Here is a 19696-nt window from a genome sequence, read left to right as displayed (position 1 = left end):
CTGATGGCATAACAAACAATCAAACAGTTGAAAGAACAATGAAAAAGAAAGATGATAGAGCCTTGTCAATGTTGAAGTTGGGGTTATTATGGGAAATCTTGACCAGTGTGGCTAATCATATTATAGCAAAAGCAATGTATGATGCTATAGTAGAGATGTTTGAAGGAAACACCGAGCTAAAGGAGATCAAGAAGGATAGGTTTAAACAACAACTAGACCTTTTCAAGTTTTGGGAGGGTGAACGATTGAAGTCAGTTTTGTAGAGGTTCGTGGTTATTGTTAATGAGATAAGAACAATTGACCTTGCAATCATAAATTTTGATCTGAACATGAAATTACTGTCATCCTTATCTGGAGAATGGTACACTGCCAGCAAGTTCATCAAGCAGAAACCAAACTTTTCATCCCTCAAGCTTGATGATGTTATATGCTTTTTGCAAGTAGCAGAGCATGAGATGAAAGAGAACAAAATAATCAAAGAAGACAAGCCAAGTTTTCAAGTGGCTAATGCTCTTATTGCACCCATGGGAAATATGTCTACAAAGAATCAACAACAAATTCACATAATAGAAGAGCCAAGTGACTATGGTGGTGAGACACCAAGGATGTTTGTTGCTGGTCAGACAAGCAATCAAGGTGGACAAACAAGATTCAATGTCCAATTGATTGATGGCATTGATACATCCTCAATGGCCAGTAGACATGCTTCTTATCATGCTGGGAATATGAACTATGGAAGTGATTATCAAGCTCTCTTCTCCATGTTCACTGAGCCTTACAATGCTTTTGTAGCAAAGAATATGATTCATACAAGTGTGGTTTAAGAAGATCTTGAACTAATTGATGATGATGATTTAGAAGATATGGATCTGAAGTGGCAGGCTGCAATGCTAGCTGTGAGAAGTAAGAGGCAACTGGGAGATAAATGGTTTCAGGACCAAATGATAGAATTGGATTTGACAAATCCAAGGCTATTTGCTATAACTGCCAGTTACCATGACACTTTGCAAGAGAATGTAATCAGCCAAGGCAATTTCAGAACAACAATCAACAAAGAAATCAGTTTCAACATCAAAATCAGATGCAGAATCAGAATCAGGGTTAGCAGAGAAATTTAAACAACTACAACAACCATCAACAACAAAATTATCAACAAGTAATCCCCCAACAACTACCCTTTCAAAGAAACCAACAAAACCCTCCACAAGCTCCTACAAAACCAACCAAGAAACCAAGGGAATTTTGCATTAGCTCAACAACCACAGTTAGAAGGTGCATTTGATTGTAGCAATCATCCTGATGACATTGAAAAGGCAAATGTGGCCTTCATGGCTAAAATAGAGAGTGAAGCTGAATCCTCTTCATCTCAGCTACATTCAAATCTCTCAAAACTTGAATTACTTGAAATGAATGAATCATTGAGAATGACAGCTGGAAAGTTACAAAGTGAATGTTTTAAGAAACAAAGTATGATTAATGTTTATGAAATAAGTGACTTAACTTATGAGGAAAGGATTAAGAGTCTAGAACAAGATTGTATGGATAGTTATATGATTCAGTCCATATATGCCATTGAAATAGAAGAATTGAATAAAATGTATCTAGATGAAAATTTGAAGAATACTCAACTTCAAGTTGAAAATGATTTTATGAAGAGATTAGTTTCAACTTAGAATATTTGTGGGAAGTTGAACAAGATTAAGGAGGAAGATAAGTACAAGGTTGTTCCTCCACCTTTCAATGACAATTACTCATTGAAGGTTGATAAGGAAAAGAGAAACGCCTACCTTGATCAGTTTAGAGAAGTGTTTAAAGAAAAGGAAGATATTATTGAAAACTATAAGTTGGTTGAAGTTGATGACAAGCGTGAGTTTGTGATGAAAGAAGAAGTGAAGGATGAGAAGAGTGCTGAGATTCTTGTTGGTGTGCAAGTTTCTGAAGATGACTTTGATGATGAATTGTTGAATATAGATTACTTGAGTGATTCAAGTGACAAAAGTTCAAGCAATGAAAGCTTAAATAAAGAAAAGAATGGCAAAAAGGAGCCAAAGAACAAGATCCTTTTGTTGCCAAAGATAACTCCCATGATGAGAAAGCATCATGAGCAAATGAGAAGGGAACGCCAATCTTTTGATATTTGTGGTGGTTGAAAAACAATGAAAGATCAACCTACAAAGTGCCACAAAGAAGGGAAAATGATTTAACATTCTTTCACCGTTCAAAATCACATATGATCATCACAATCAATAACCAACGCCTAATCAATCATCCTCTAATCAAAATCAAGCACATAACCACTTAATATATAATTTACAAAGTTTGGGTTTCATGTTTATACCTTAAAAACGCAGAAACAACCAAGAGAAAGGTGAGAGATGCTTAGAAACGAGTGTGGGATGCTTCAATTATGAAGAACAAGATCAAACGAAGGTGATATGGGTGTGGGTGTGGCTGCCGATCGCAAGAGAGAGGTGAGGGGGGGGGGCTGCCGATCGGGTTAGAGAGAGGGAGAAAGAGAGCTAGGGTTTTGTTATTATTAAATAATAACATGTTACATCAAGGCCCCTCAACTTCTAATTAATACTTTTCTTGCCTAAAGTAACTTGTTTGCATCTTGAGTTAACGTTTTAAACAATTTTATCAAATAACACATAAGCCTAACACATAATTATCACATAATTATTGTTTGGATGTTTTTCGTTTATTCACTAATGATTTGCGTCAACTCGTTTGCGTTTCGGTGCAATCCCGAAAGACTACACATGTAGTAATTGTCAAGCGTCATTTAAAATTCTATTTTAAATGAAACGAGATGTGCGTTATAGATCAACTGATCTTAAGTTTGAATTGACGGAGTTTGGATTAACGGAGTTAACCTGAAATTGACGAGTGTCACATCATTCCCATGTTAAAGAATTTTCGTCCCGAAAATTTGAGTCAAGTCACGATGAGTGTCTGAAAAAGCAAGAAAAATTTTCAGTTTGTCATATCATCCCCTAGTAGAAAGAAATTTCGTCCCGAAATTTAATTCATACCTCTGGTGATTTCTGACGGTTTGACGGGTTTCGCGGTTTTCTGTGTTTGGTCAACCCTTCAAAAAGGCGAGGATACTTTTTCATCATTTGATCCTCGCATTCCCACGTGAACTCCGGTCCACGTCTCGAGTTCCAACGAACCTTAACGATTGGAATCTTGCTGTGCTTGAGTGTTTTGGTTTCCCAATCCAAAACTTTGACTGGTTCTTCAATGAAGCGTAGTTGTTCATCAACTTGCAATTCGTCCAAAGGGACTTCTTGGGTTTCATCGGATAGGCATTTCTTCAAGTTGGATACATGGAATACATTGTGTACGCCACTGAGTTCTGTTGGTAAATTCAGTCGGTACGCCACCGGACCAATGCGCTCAGTTATCCGGTAGGGACCAACGTATCATGGGTTGAGTTTGTTTCGCTTCCCGAAGCGAACCACACCTTTCCAAGGTGAAACTTTGAGTAATACTTGGTCGTTCACTTGAAATTCAAGAGGTTTTCGACGCTTGTCGGCGTAACTCTTTTGGCGATCTCATGCTGCTGCCATACGGTTGCGGATTTGAACAATCTTTTCAGAGGTTTCAAGTACTAGTTCTGGACCAGTGATTTGGCTATCAACCACCTCTGCCCAGCAGAGAGGTGATCGACACTTCCGTCCGTACAACGCTTCAAACGGCGCTGCCTTAATGCTTGCGTGGTAGCTGTTATTATACGAAAACTCTACCAAAGGTAAGTGAGGTTCCCAACTTTTTCCGAAATCCAACACGCATGCGCGCAACATATCCTCCAAGGTCTGAATAGTGCGCTCACTTTGCCCATCCGTCTGAGGATGGTAGGCTGTGCTCATATCAAGGCGGGTACCTAGTGCGCTTTGCAGTGACTTCCAGAAATGCGAAGTGAAACGGGAATCTCGATCAGATATGATTGAGACAGGCACTCCGTGTCTAAACACTACTTCTTTCATGTAGATGCGAGTCAGTCTTTCCATTTTGTCCGATTCCTTGATTGCTAAGAAGTGTGCAGACTTAGTCAACCGGTCAACGATCACCCAGATGGTATCACATCCCGTCGGTGTTTTGGGTAATCCCATGATAAAATCCATTGAAATGTGTTCCCATTTCCACGTTGGAAGTTCCGGTTGCTGTAGCAGACCAGATGGTTTCTGATATTTTATTTTGACTCTTGCACAAGTCAAGCATTTGCTCACGTAGGTGGCAATGTCGGCTTTCATGTTTGGCCACCCGTAAAGTGCCTTTAATTCATGGTACATTTTATCTGAACCAGGGTGGATGGAATATCGGGACTTGTGTGCTTCGTCCATCACTAGAGTTCTCAACTCTCCGTATCGCGGAACCCAAATCCAGTTTTCGAAATATCGGACCCCGTCCGATTTGGTTTCAAGTTGCTTGTTCATGCCCCGCATGAGTTCCGATGGAAGATTATCATCCTTCAAGGCTTCGAGTTGCGCATCGCGAATCTGATCGGGTAAGTTGGCATGAATCGTAAGTTGTAATGCTCGCACTCGTCTAGGTTTATCGGTTTCTTTTCTACTGAGAGCGTCGGCCACTACATTGGCCTTGCCAGGGTGGTACTTGATTGCACAATCATAATCCTTAAGCAGCTCGACCCAACGACGCTATCGCATGTTCAGCTCCTTCTGATCGTAGATATGTTGGAGACTCTTGTGGTCGGTGTAAATGGTAAACTTGGTACCGTACAAGTAATGCCTCCATATCTTAAGAGCAAACACCACAGCTCCGAGTTCCAAGTCATGGGTCGTGTAGTTCTTCTAGTGAATCCGTAGTTGTCGAGAGGCATAGGCTATAACCTTCTCGAGTTGCATCAGCACGCAACCGAGACCTTGTATCGATGCGTCACAATGTACCTCAAAATTTTCTGTTCCCTCGGGAAGGGCTAGGATAGGGGCGCTACAGAGTTTGGTTTTCAACAGTTGAAAAGCGGATTCTTGCGCGTCACCTCAATTGTACTTAGTACCCTTGTGAGTCAAAGCTGTGAGGGGTTGAGCAATCTTTGAAAATCCCTCGATGAAACGTCGGTAGTAGCCGGCCAGTCCTAAGAATTGTCGCATCTCGGTCGGAGTCTTGGGTGCTTCCCAGTTTTTGATGGCCTCTACCTTACCGGGATCGACATGGATACCATTCTCATTGATCACATGTCCTAAGAAGTGAACCTCGCGAAGCCAAAATTCGCATTTCGAGAGTTTAGCGTACAGTTGTTCCTTCTTTAGCAATTCCAGAATTAACCTCAAGTGTTCTTCATGGTCGGTCTTGTTCTTGGAGTAGACGAGGATATCCTCAATAAAAACAATCACAAACTTGTCGAGGTACGCCTTGCATACTCGATTCATGAGATCCATAAATACGGCTGGTGCGTTGGTTAAGTCAAAAGGCATAACTGAAAACTCGTAGTGACCATACCGAGTTCTGAATGCCGTCTTTGAAATGTCTTCTTCGCGCACTCTTAATTGATGGTAACCAGATCTCAGATCGATCTTCGAGTAGTAACTCGATCCTTGAAGTTGGTCGAACAGATCATCAATTCTGGGTAAGGGATAACGGTTCTTGATCGTCACCTTGTTAAGCTCTCGGTAGTCGATGCACATGCGGAAAGTCCCGTCCTTCTTTCGAACAAATAAGACAGGGGCTCCCCATGGCGATGAGCTAGGTCGGATAAAACCTTTATCCAACAAATCTTGCAGTTGAGTGGACAACTCTTGAAGCTCTGCCGGTGCGAACCGATACGGGGCTCGTGCTATGGGTGCTGCACCGGGTGTCAATTCAATTTGGAACACGACTTGCCGAATAGGAGGGAGTCCAGGCAAATCCTCCGGGAAAACTTCCGGAAAATCTCGCACAATCGGTATGTCTTCGATTTTCTTCTCCTCCGCGGGTTTCTCGACAATATGGGCTAAAATTGCCGGATTATCCTTTCGTAGATATTTCTGCGCCTTCATGAGGGTGATGACGCTGGTGGTCATGCCGCTTTTCTCGCCCTGGACCGAAATGATCTCGCCGGAAGGGGTAGTGATGTGGACTATCTTGTCGTGACATATAATCTCCGCTCGGTTCTCAGATAACCAGTCCATGCCGACAACGACATCGAAACTACCAAGTGTAAAAGGTATGAGGTCGATATCAAAAGTATGACCTTACAGTTTCAACTTACATCCCGCAAGTACATGAGTTGTTTCTATAGACTTACCGTCAGCTAATTCAACAGGAAACTTAGCATCTAACGGGGTTGGAATTAAGTCTAAGAGTTTACTAAAGGCTTTCGACACAAAACTCCTATCAACTCCAGTGTCAAACAAAACAGAAGCAAAACAGTCGTTCACAGGAAACTTACCGGTCACCACATACGGGTCGCTGCGGGCTTGGCCTGACCCAATGACGAAAGCTCTACCTTTACCATTGCTTCCGCCACTGCTGCTGCCTCCATTGTTCTCATTCTGCTATAGCTTGGAGCAATCCTTCCTGAAATGACCCTCTTGACCACACTCGAAACATCCTTTAGTCGCCATGGGTGGTTTAGGAGCACCCTTTGCCGCTGGGTCTCCCCTACATTCTTTGGCCTGATGGCCCATTTTTCCGCATCTCAGACACTTGACACGGTCACACGGGCCAGCATGGTGATAGTTGCACCTGTTGCATTTCGGGTGTTTCCCAGCATAGCCGCTCGAACCCTGCCCGCCACCGTTGTTGTTGTTGGGACCCTGATTGTTGAAGCTCCGGGCGAGTTCGGGCTTTCGGTAGTGTTGTTGCTGTGGGGGGTTCTATGATGAGGACCTGGTGTTGTCAAATTTCCTCTTTCCATTACTCGGGTTGTTGTTGCTGTTGTTGTCAGTGCTAGGGTTATCACGGGTTTTAGAGGTCGAACCTCTAGGTGGTAACGCACCTTGGGTCACTGCCTGATCTGTCAGTTTGTGAGCTAACCGGATCGCTTGTTGAATTGTAGCCGGTTTAGAAGACGTCACCATACCCTGAATTTGCGGTACCAACCCATCGATGTACATCTCGATTCTCTTACTCGGCGGGTCTACCATCCGGGGACACATTACTGCTAGCTCATGAGAACGGGTGGGTGTAGGCTTCTATTTCGGAACCCACCATTTTCAACGACCAAAACTCAGATTCCAACTTCGCGATTTCCTCTCTAGGACAATACTCTTCCCGCATCATGTTCTTGAACTCTTCCCAGTTCATAGCGTTTGCCAATTCCAATCCAAGAATTTGCCCATTCGAATTCCACCAAGTGAGAGCAGAATCTTCCAGTGTTCCAGCAGCAAATTTGACCCCAGTAGGTGGACAGTTACGCATCTCAAAAGCTGATTCGGCCTTCTCAGCCCAACGCAGGAACCCTATGGCTCCCTCAGTGCCCTTAAACGAATTGGGCTTGCAATCCAGGTAGTTCTTGAAAGTACATGTTCCAGTTGGACCTCCGGCTTGATTCTGAACATGTGCGGCTAGAGCTGCCGCCGCATGGTCATTCAACAGGGTTTGGAGTTCTGCTGCGGTTAAGTTGATGTTACCGCGACCGTGTCCAGCGTTTCTTCCAGCCATTTCCTAGAATCACAGCATAAGAGGTTAGACATGAATTCTCGGTTTCATATGCAACACACCATACATGTAATAAAAAGATAGGTAAGAAAGAAAATAAAAGAAGCAAACATCACATCACAACCATATAATAATCCCAATAATAATTCATGATTAAAACCATTGTATTCGCTACAAAGTATTTAAAACCAATCCTTAAAATCATAGAAAATAATGGTTTAGATGGAGACAACCCCTCCATCTAAGTGTTATCATCCTTAGATGTCATCGTCTGAGGACACCTCTGAGTGTGCCTCTGGCTCAGCCGGTTCTTCCCCGGTTCCTCTTCGGGTTCCTCCTCGGGATCTTCCTCGGGTTCCTCCTCAGGTTATTCCTCGGGTTCTGCTGCATTCTGAGCAATTTGCATCGGTAAGACATCGCAACGCTCTAGAGCTATCTCTGTCCGGGTCCTTGCCACATGGAGTTGCTCTTGCAAATCGATTATCTCTGCTTGCATTTTTCTCATAATCTTCATTTGTTGATCACTAGCATCTTGCATTCCCTTCATAGTCGTCTTCAGGCGGGAAATTTCCTCCCTAGCCTCGGTTCCATCTCTTATCAATCCGGGAATGTCCGCTCTTGCCGAGCGCATAAAACCCACGTCACGCTCTAAACAAGAAACAACAGCTGCGAGAACTCGCTCTATTGGTTCGGTTATGGGTGGTAGAGTGTTGGGGTAAGCAGGACGACTCGGGTGGGGTAGCGGGGAGAACTTTTTCGCGATAAACCATACGCCTGATCAGACTCGGGTACCAATCCCAGCTAACGTCGTCGTCGTACATGCCTCCAGACAGGCGATACCTCTTCGGGGCAGGGGCTTCTTGTTCCGGGACTACTCGGGGTGGCGATGAGGTAGGTAACTGAGGTTCCTTTCCATGAGCATGAGTCATCTGGTCAGATGATGATGATGGTAGCGTCGACAACCCTACATGTAAGTCGTGTATGCGCGCGTATGAGTGAATGAGGTAAAGAGATAAGATAACGAGAGACTAAGCAAAATATATATGCAGTGCGTATAATTATAACTAATGGGTCGTTGCGGTCATAGTCTAGTATGCATGCAATTTCTAGTTCGCTATAACCAATGGCTCTGATACATATCTGTCACACCCTCAAAATCCACTAACGGAGTTTTACCATCAGAGGGTGTGAACTAACAGGATCAGAATCATTACTTATATTCAAACCATAAATAAAGTTTTCAATCCACGAAAACATTTGAGTGTAAATAAATGCGGAAGCGTAAAACCTTTAACCAAAAGTTGCGTCACGCAGGACGACTTAAAAACCCAAATAATAATAGTTTAATACAAGTTGCATAAACAATAGCGTTCAAAGTAATGCATGATCCTATACCGCGCGCCCGCCTCGGCTACCTGAGAATAACATACTAAAAGTGTCAACACGGGGTTGGTGAGTTCACAAGTTTATATCAATAAAGCGTTTACGTTTGCGTTTTGCGTTTAGCGTTTTGTGTTTAGCGTTTTGCATTTTGCGTTTCCAGATAGTGTTAAATCAATTATATATCTATAGGTAGCTAGCCTATAAAGCAAGTATTACTAAGTGTTCGACACCGAAGCTGACTGTTTATCATGTGCCTTGCCACCAGGTCTATCCCGACCATGGTAATGTGTTAGCCAAAATTACACCCACTCGACCTCCAGTCGAGATTAGCGTTGGGTGGGGTTTGTCAAACCCAGTAGTACTACTCAACAGTGACTCGCTATTATCCAAGACTAAACGGTTCGATTTGTGAAGGACTTCAGTTATTTCGTTTGCCACTTAGCCTTTACAAGTGATATATAATAAATAACAAAATCTAAAGCGTTTCGGAGTATGTATTCTCCCCCAAGTGAAAAACGTTTTAAAAGAGTTAAAAGGGGAACGTGAACTCACTGTTTGCGAAGAATTCCAAAAACAAGTCACCCAAGTGATGCACGTCACAGAAAACCCTCACTGGCGTTCTAAAACAACAAGGAGATTTTCTAAGTGTTGGAACTATTATCGAGTCTCTAGACTCGGCACATAATATCTATGCACAAGATACGTTTCGTGTTTCATTTGTGAATTGTGTGTGTCTCAACAAACACATTTGTGATACGTTACATGTGTGAACAACTATTTACGTGTCAAGTATTAATAGTGTACATTTCTAGCAATTATTCCTCGCAAGGGCAATTTGGTCAAAACATAACAATTATCTAGCAATTAGCACGTTTCATGTATTTTCACAAAGTTCAGCAGCTAGTTTCATCAAGAAAGAATTCTACTTGAAAGATTACTCTATTCATCAGATCATAGCATCTCAATTAATTCACCAAAAATCGTCACTAAAGCATACATGAGTTAGGTTTCCAGAACATATTTTATTGTATTTTTATTCCACATAGATTTCTCACAATGATCAAAACATTACAGCAAACTCACAGCAGTTAAAATCATGCGCAACAGAATGTTATTTGTTATTCCCGTTAAATGAAAAATCCGACTAATGCAAGACCAATTGGGTTAGGTTCTTAACTCAATATTTTAACTTCCAGAAGTGGAACCAACCCATTTGGTCTTGTAGTTCATGAGATATAATAATTACAAAACAACCTAACAGCAGGTCTCACAATTCAGATTTGCACTTCAGTTTTGTAAAATAATAAAAGTTAACCTTTACTCGTCCAAAAATTACAAAATTGGACTTTATAGAAACTAGACTCAACATAGTACCCTGTAGTTTTAACAACCTCGACCAATTTCCACATTAACATTTAGTTACAGTTGTCTAAACATAACTTACTATCTGTCCAGTACTAGTTTTGACCTTTAATCACATTTAAATCGTTTGAGCAACCAAAACACCTCCAAATTAGGCGTGGTTGGGTTTTCTGAAAACTAGACTCAGAGTACTACCTCTTAGACTCATAAATAGCTCAGTTTGCTTTTATATTTAACAAGTTACATGTCGTTCAAGTTTAACAATCTATGCTGTCAAAACTCAGCAAGCACAAACAATTGTCTAACATGCATCCTAAGCATACGACATATCTCCAAACATGTAGTAAACATAATTATTCATCAAAATCAGTAGTAACCCTCTAGGGTTTTCAAATAATCAATGATTTAACATTCTTTCACCGTTCAAAATCACATATGATCATCACAATCAATAACCAACGCATAATCAATAATCCTCTAATCAAAATCAAGCACATAACCACTTAATACATAATTTACAAAGTTAGGGTTTCATGTTTATACCTTAAAAATGCAGAAACAACCAAGAGAAAGGTGAGAGATGCTTAGAAACGAGTGTGGGATGCTCCGATTATGAAGAACAAGATCAAATGAAGGTGATATGGGTGTGGGTGTGGCTGCCGATCGCAAGAGAGAGGGGAGGGGGGCTGCCGATCGGGTTAGAGAGAGGGAGAAAGAGAGCTAGGGTTTTGTTATTATTAAATAATAACATGTTACATCAAGGCCCCTCAACTTCTAATTAATACTTTTCTTGCCTAAAGTAAGTTGCTTGCATCTTGAGTTAACGCTTTAAACAATTTTATCAAATAACACATAAGCCTAACACATAATTATCACATAATTATTGTTTGGATGTTTTTCGTTTATTCACTAATGATTTGCGTCAACTCGTTTGCGTTTCGGTGCAATCCCGAAAGACTACACATGTAGTAATTGTCAAGCGTCATTTAAAATTCTATTTGAAATGAAATGAGATGTGCGTTATAGATCAACTGATCTTAAGTTTGAATTGACGAAGTTTGGATTAACGGAGTTAACCTGAAATTGACGAGTGTCACTGTTACTCACCTGTCTATTGAGCAATATTTAGAGTATTATTGATTCCACCTTTAATATTCTTTGGTTTTTCATAAAAACAGTATGTCGTAGCCTTCTTGTCAACACGTGAGTGTGGGTTACGATTGTGAGTGATGGAGCTATTAAGTGAGCTATCTTGAGATATGGAATTCAATAAAAATGGGCCTTATGATCCTGATGGCACAACAAACAATCAAACAGTTGAAAGAACAATGAAAAAGAAAGATGACAGAGCCTTGTCTATGTTGAAGTTGGGGTTATTATGGGAAATCTTGACCAGTGTGGCTAATCATATTATAGCAAAAGCAATGTATGATGCTATAGTAGAGATGTTTGAAGGAAACACCGAGCTTAAGGAGATCAAGAAGGATAGGTTTAAACAACAACTAGACCTTTTCAAGTTTAGGGAGGGTGAACGATTGAAGTCAGTTTTGTAGAGGTTCGTGGTTATTGTTAATGAGATAAGAAAAATTGACCTTGCAATCGCAAATTTTTATCTGAACATGAAACCAAACTTTTCAGCCCTCAAGCTTATCTGATCAAGAAGGATAGGTTTAAACAACAACTAGACCTTATCTGGAGAATGGTACACTGCTAGCAAGTTTATCAAGCAGAAACCAAACTTTTCAGCCCTCAAGCTTGATGATGTTATATGCTTTTTGCAAGTAGCAGAGCATGAGATGATAGAGAACAATATAATCAAAGAAGACAAGCCAAGTTTTCAAGTGGCTAATGCTCTTATTGCACCCATGGGAAATATGTCTACAAAGAATCAACAACAAATTCACATAATAGAAGAGCCAAGTGAATATGGTGGTGAGACACCAAGGATGTTTGTTGCTGGTCAGACAAGCAATCAAGGTGGACAAACAAGATTCAATGTCCAATTGATTGATGACATTGATACATCCTCAATGGCCAGTAGACATGCTCCTTATCATGCTGGGAATATGAACTATGGAAGTGATTATCAAGCTCTCTTCTCCATGTTCACTGAGCCTTACAATGCTTTTGTAGCAAAAAATATGATTCATACAAGTGTGGTTTAAGAAGATCTTGAACTAATTGATGATGATGATTTAGAAGATATGGATCTGAAGTGGCAGGCTGTAATGCTAGCTGTGAGAAGTAAGAGGCAACTGGGAGATAAATGGTTTCAGGACCAAATGATAGAATTGGATTTGACAAATCCAAGGCTATTTGCTATAACTGCCAGTTACCATGACACTTTGCAAGAGAATGTAATCAGCCATGGCAATTTCAGAACAACAATTAACAAAGAAATCAGTTTCAACATCAAAATCAGATGCAGAATCAGAATCAGGGTTAGCAGAGAAATTTAAACAACTACAACAACCATCAACAACAAAATTGTCAACAAGTAATCCCACAACAACTACCTTTCAAAGAAACCAACAAAACCCTCCACAAGCTCCTACAAAACCAACCAAGAAACCAAGGGAATTTTGCAGTAGCTCAACAACCACAGTTAGAAGGTGCATTTGATTGTAGCAATCATCCTGATGACATTGAAAAGGCAAATGTGGCCTTCATGGCTAAAATAGAGAGTGAAGCTGAATCCTCTTCATCTCAGCTACATTCAAATCTCTCAAAACTTGAATTACTTGAAATGAATGAATCATTGAGAATGACAGCTGGAAAGTTACAAAGTGAATGTTTTAAGAAACAAAGTATGATTAATGTTTATGAAATAAGTGACTTAACTTATGAGGAAAGGATTAAGAGTCTAGAACAAGATTGTATGGATAGTTATATGATTCAGTCCATATATGCCATTGAAATAGAAGAATTGAATAAAATGTATCTAGATGAAAAGTTGAAGAATACTCAACTTCAAGTTGAAAATGATTTTATGAAGAGATTAGTTTCAACTTAGAATATTTGTGGGAAGTTGAACAAGATCAAGGAGGAAGATAAGTACAAGGTTGTTCCTCCACCTTTCAATGACAATTACTCATTGAAGGTTGATAAGGAAAAGAGAAACGCCTACCTTGATCAGTTTAGAGAAGTGTTTAAAGAAAAGGAAGATATTATTGAAAACTATAAGTTGGTTGAAGTTGATGACAAGCGTGAGTTTGTGATGAAAAAAGAAGTGAAGGATGAGAAGAGTGCTGAGATTCTTGTTGGTGTGCAAGTGTCTGAAGATGATTTTGATGATGAATTGTTGAATATAGATTACTTGAGTGATTCAAGTGACAAAAGTTCAAGCAATGAAAGCTTAAATAAAGAAAAGAATGGCAAAAAGGAGCCAAAGAACAAGATCCCTTTGTTGCCAAAGATAACTCCCATGATGAGAAAGCATCATGAGCAAATGAGAAGGGAACGCCAATCTTTTGATATTTGTGGTGGTTGAAAAACAATGAAAGATCAACCTACAAAGTGCCACAAAGAAGGGAAAATGTCAAAGAAAACAAGAAAACAGAAGAAACCATGAATAATGGTGATCTTTTCATTCCCGTTTACCCTTTTTCTCATATCAAGAGTTAGTTGATATTGGGGAAGTGGAAAGTATGGACGAATATGAAAGAAGGCAATCAAGGTATAGAGGAAACATCGATGATGAACCAATCAATATGGAAACGATAATCTTTGTCAAGAGTTCAGTGGAAAGACGAGACATAAAAATTGAGAAATTTGTACCTTTCTCAATTGACTATGATGGTCTCAAAACTCAAAGGATTATTGGAGTTGACCCCCCAAGATCAAGTGAAAGATTGAAATAGGGGAAGTCAAGTGAGAGCTTCAAAGGAAAAGTGTGGTGCAAACATTGTGATGTATATGGACATCACACTAATTCTTGTCATGAAAGGTTAACCTTCAAACCAATTCATGTTCCAGATTCAACAAAGTTTGGACAAGACTTTGGTTTTTACAAAAAGAAGTATGATGAATATTAGGGCAAGGGTAAGAAGTTATCTGATGATATAGTGACCAGTATTGAAACCAAGAGTGAAAAGATAAATGAAACTGTTAACAAGGAAAAGAAGAAGAATTTGAATGAACAAGAGAATAAGAAGGCTCCAATGATCAAACAACCTATCAGAGTTGATAAGGCTGTTAAATTTGTGAAATCAGTTGACCATGGAAAGTCAAGATAATGTGAAGAAAAAGTTAAAAGGGAAGTTTTCAAGAGAAAGAAATCAAAAGATTTGAATGGTGATGAGAAATTTCCTTTAACGAATGACTTTGAGCCACAAGGATTTCTGTGGAAACCTAGAAGTGAAACTCAAGTGACAAAAGAAACACAAGTGACATATGAAAGACTAGTAACAAGTGTAAAGAGAGAGTTTGTCATTGAGGAACGCAAGAGCATTGTTCCATATGTGGGAATATCATATGAAACTAGATGTGATACATATGATTTTGATGGATCTTGTGAAATTGTTTATGAGGACCCCAAACCCAATGCAACAATTGTTCATGTTGCTGATGATTTGCAAGCTGATCTAGCTTGTATTTCATCACTTAACTGATTATTTTTCTTTGATTTGTGCAGGAACAATCCACACCAATCAATATGTATGGTATATGGACAGTGGATGTTCCAGGCACATGTCATGTGACAAGAGGTCACTGGGAGTGGTGAGAATGGAGGAAAAATTGTGGGGAAAGGCATTCTCACTAATGGAAAACTTTCTTTTGATAATGTGTTTTATGTGGAAGGATTACAATATAACATTTTGAGCATATCACAAATGTGTCATAAAGGTTATAAGGTTGGTTGTGATGATTCTCACTACTTCATCCTCAAACCTGAATTTGTAATCCCTCCTAATATGATTATGATGATGGCTCCTAGAAATGGGAACTTGTACGAATTGAGAATGAAAGATGCCATCTCTAGGGGTGGAACTTGTTTTGTGTCAAAAGGCACTGAAAATGAAACAAAATTGTGGCACATAAAGCTTTTTCATGTTAACTTAAAGAACGGAAACAAAATTGTTAAGGGTGAACATGTAATTGGTTTACCAACAAGGGAGTTAAAGCTAGATGGCAAGTATATTTCATGTCAAAAGCTAGATGGCAAGTATATTTCATGTCAAAAGGGAAAGCAGCACAAATCATCCCACAAAGCAAAGCTAGTAAACTCAATTGAACAAGTACTGGAAATGCTTCATATGGATCTTTTTGGTCCTGTGAGTATTCCTTGTATTGGGAAGAAAAGATACTACTTGGTGATCATTGATAATTTTTCAAGATATGCTTGGGTTAATTTTCTGAATTCCAAGGATAAAGCTGCTGAGTTAATTAAAGGATGTGTGACAAGAATTGAGAACTAACTAGATGTGAGGGTGAAGGTTATGAGAAGTGACAATGGTACTGAGTTCAAAAATGGGGTGATGGCTGAATTCTGTCTTGCAAAAGGAATTCTTCAACAATTCAGTGCACCTAGAACTCCTGAACAAAATGGGGTTGCAGAAAGAAGAAACATAACACTCATTGAAGCTGCAAGAACCATGATAGTAGATGCTTATCTGCCTATTACTTTTTGGGCATAAGCTATCAATACTGCTTGTTACGTTTAGAACATGAACCTTCTCAACCAAAGTCAAGACAAAACTCCCTATGAGATTTTGTTCAAAAGAAAACCCTACACCAAGTTTCTCAAGCCTTTTGGATGCAAGTGCTCATTGTTGAATACCAAAGACTATCTAAACAAGTTTTAATCAAAATTATTAGATTGTTTGTTTGTTGGATACTCCACACACCCAAAAGCCTATAGAGTATATGTGAAAGATCATTTGAGTGTGATTGAATCTTCTGATGTGATATTCAATGAAAACCAATTTAATATAGTGGATGGAGCATCCTGGCTGTTTGATCTTGAGAAGTTAATCAAGTCTTTCAAGATTTATCCTGAAGAATTTGATGAAACTTTGTATAAAACAAGTGTCCATGAAGAAAAATCATAAAAGAAGGTTAGTTTGGACAAGTTATGGTCCAAGGTTGCTAACAGAAATGCTGAATACTCATTTGATAAAAATGCTTCTGACATTGAATCGGAAAATAAGCAAAACGACAATCTTGAGCAACCTCCTGTTCAAGAAAGTTCTGTCATGGATGATGTTCAAATTGACAACCAAAATGATCAAGAGCAAGGTGTCAATAATTAAGAGCAAACTGATTATCTGAATAATCAAGAACAAGCAGAAAGACAACCAAATTTTGAGGACTTGTTTCAATATTTGAATATTGGAAATGACATTGCTTCAACATCACAGCAAAATGGTGAAGACGATGCGGAAATGAACAATGCAACATCTGATTTGGTCATTGAGGAACCTGATATCAATGACACAAATCTTGATTCAAATATTTTTTTAGATCAAGTTGTGCAAACTTCCTTTGTTGAAAGAAATCATCCTCTTGAAAACATCATTGGAGATATTCATGAAAGAGTTACCAGAAGTGCATAGGAATCTGCAAACATTTGTTTGTACTCATGCTTCCTATCCCAAATTGAACCCAAGAACATAGTTCAAGCTTTAAATGACAATAGTTGGGTGGAAGTAATGCAAGAGGATTTGGCTCAATTTAGAAATTTGCAGGTGCGGGAACTTGTAGATAAGCCAAGAGGTAAGTGTGTATTGGTACCAAATAGGTTTTCAGAAACAAAAGGGACGAGAGAGGATTTGTAATGAAGAACAAGGCAAGACTAGTTATACTAGGATGCTTACAATAAGAAGAAATTGATTTTGTGGAAGTGTTTGCACCAGTGGCAAGGCTAGAAGTAGTCAGAATCTTCTTAGCTTATGTTGCTTCAAAGAACATCAGAGTATTTCAAATGGATGTTAAATCTGCTTTCTTGAATGAAAAAATTGAAGAGGAGGTATATGTCACTCAACCTCTAGGTTTTGAGGGTCCCAAGTTTCCGAATAGAGTCTATATGTTGAAAAAAGCTCTATATGGACTACATCAAGCCCCAAGAGCTTGGTATGATGAGTTTTCAAACAGCTACTTTTTGATGGATTTCACTGGGGAGCCATTTATTAGACCCTCTTCTACAAGAAAAGAGGAAGATATTTACTCATGCTTCAAGTTTATGTTGACGATATCATCTTTGGATCTACAAATGAACAGATGTGTTTGGAGTTTGAGAAAGTTATGAAGTCAAAATACTGCATGAGTTCAATGGGAGAAAAGAATTTCTTTCTTGGTTTGCAAGTTCAGGAAAAGAAGGAAGGCATATTCATTTGTCATTCAAAGCATGTGCAAGACATTTTGAACAAGTTCAAGTGTCAAGACTTGACGACTGCTTCTACTCCAATGAGCACCCATGAGAAGATGATAGTTGATGAAAAGGGGGAGCCTGTTGATAAACATGAATACAGAGCCAAAATTGGATCATTGATGTACCTGACTGCTTCAAAACCTGACATTATGTTTGTTGTTTGTGTGTGTGCAAGATTCCAATCAAGTCCAAAAGTGTCTCACATGACTGCTGTCAAGAGGATTTTTAGATATTGAAAGGAAAACCTGATTTAGGGATATGGTATCCAATGAACCATGCCTTTGATCTAATTGCCTACACATATAGTGACTATGATGGCTGCAACATGAGTAGGAATTCTACATCAGGAGGATGTCAATTCATAAGAGACATGCTAGTGTCATGGCAATGCAAGAAGCAAACTACTGTGTCAATCTCAACTGCTGAAGCTAGTACATTGCTGCATCTGCCTGCTCTGCACAAGTCCTTTGGATTCAGAATCAACTGCTGGACTATGGTTTGAACTACTTGAACACTCCTATCTTTATTGACAATACTTCTACTTTGTTCATTGTTAAGAACCTTGTCCAACATTCAAAGACCAAGCACATTGAAATCAAACATCATTTCATTAGAGACTGTAATGAAATAGGTCTAATTAAAATGAAAAGAGTTGACACTAGTGATAACTTGGCTGATTTGTTCACCAAGCCACTTGATAGAACTAGATTTCACTTTCTTTTGAAAGCATTAGGGATGATCAACTCTGATGATGTCTGATTGATGATGTGTGCTTCTTGTGCTAACTGACTATTTTTAGATAGGTCTTGATGAGTGAGTTGTGTTTGATATGTGAATTTATGTCTATGTTTAACTGTTATGTGCTTTGAATATGTTACTCTTTGCTTGTATCAAAGTATGTCTTTGTGTTAAACTTGCATGCTCAAAGGAATATTTTTACAAGACAAATTTTCACAAAACATTTTTGACAAATAGAGCAAGTTGTTGGTGTAGAGATATGATAAGATTATTCAGTTCAAAGCTTTGTAGAAGCTTAAAAGGTTTTCAATGAAAATTGATCCAACCTTTTGGGAAATGATAGTAGATTGATTATTTATGCCAATCATATGGATTTAATAGGCTAAAAAGACTATTAGTGCAATCATTAATATGTATGGTTGCTTTCCATGATGTGTAAAAAACTGAGGTGATATAAACATAATGAAAATGCTAAGCTTAATGTGGAGATACATTGTTGAATATGCATGTTTTAAGATAAATCTCTCCGAATTATAGACAAAAAAAATGATTACCCACTCATACACGAGTCCGTTGGTATTTGGTCACCAAAAAGAAACATCTTATGAATATGACAAAGAACAAATGTGAGCAAAATTTTTAAACATCAACCAAAAGATGATTTATGTTCACAAATTTTGAAAGAAATGCAAACATGAGGGTTAATTATAGAATTACAGATTTGGGGCATCATTATAAGTCCTAAACACCTTGAATGGATGGCAAGTAAGTCCGTATTGCGTGGCATGTAAGTCCAACGTTCAACCTCAATATGCTTGAAAACTTTGAAAAGAAAAATCCATAAATAAAATTTATATGTTCTGTCATAAAAATATTTTGACCAAATGTCAGGGGGTTGAAGTCAATTTGGGGTGATCTGGGGAAATCCAAATAATATTTGAGAAGAGATATGGGACATCATAGTACAATAAGTGTTATCCATTTTGTATTATGCACTAAATTGAACCTTAATCATATCACCAAAGTAAGGAAATTCATCCTAAGTCTAGACCTGCTATTAACCTGCCTAATCTGTCATAATAATGCTGAGAATGAAGTATTGAAAGGTGTCTTAGTCAATATGATCCCATGTTGAGATATTTTCATAAAATAAAAGGATTTGGAAGAAAATAACTGAAATTTTATCTCATTATGCACCATTTGCTCTTAAACTTTGAACTTTAATGATAAAATTGTTTG

This window comes from Bidens hawaiensis, unplaced genomic scaffold, assembly GCF_021521415.1.
Source record: "Bidens hawaiensis isolate Kalapana, Puna unplaced genomic scaffold, B.hawaiensis_p1.1 tig00030765_1, whole genome shotgun sequence".
Taxonomy (NCBI): Eukaryota; Viridiplantae; Streptophyta; class Magnoliopsida; order Asterales; family Asteraceae; genus Bidens; species Bidens hawaiensis.
Note: the sequence above shows the minus strand (reverse complement) of the source record.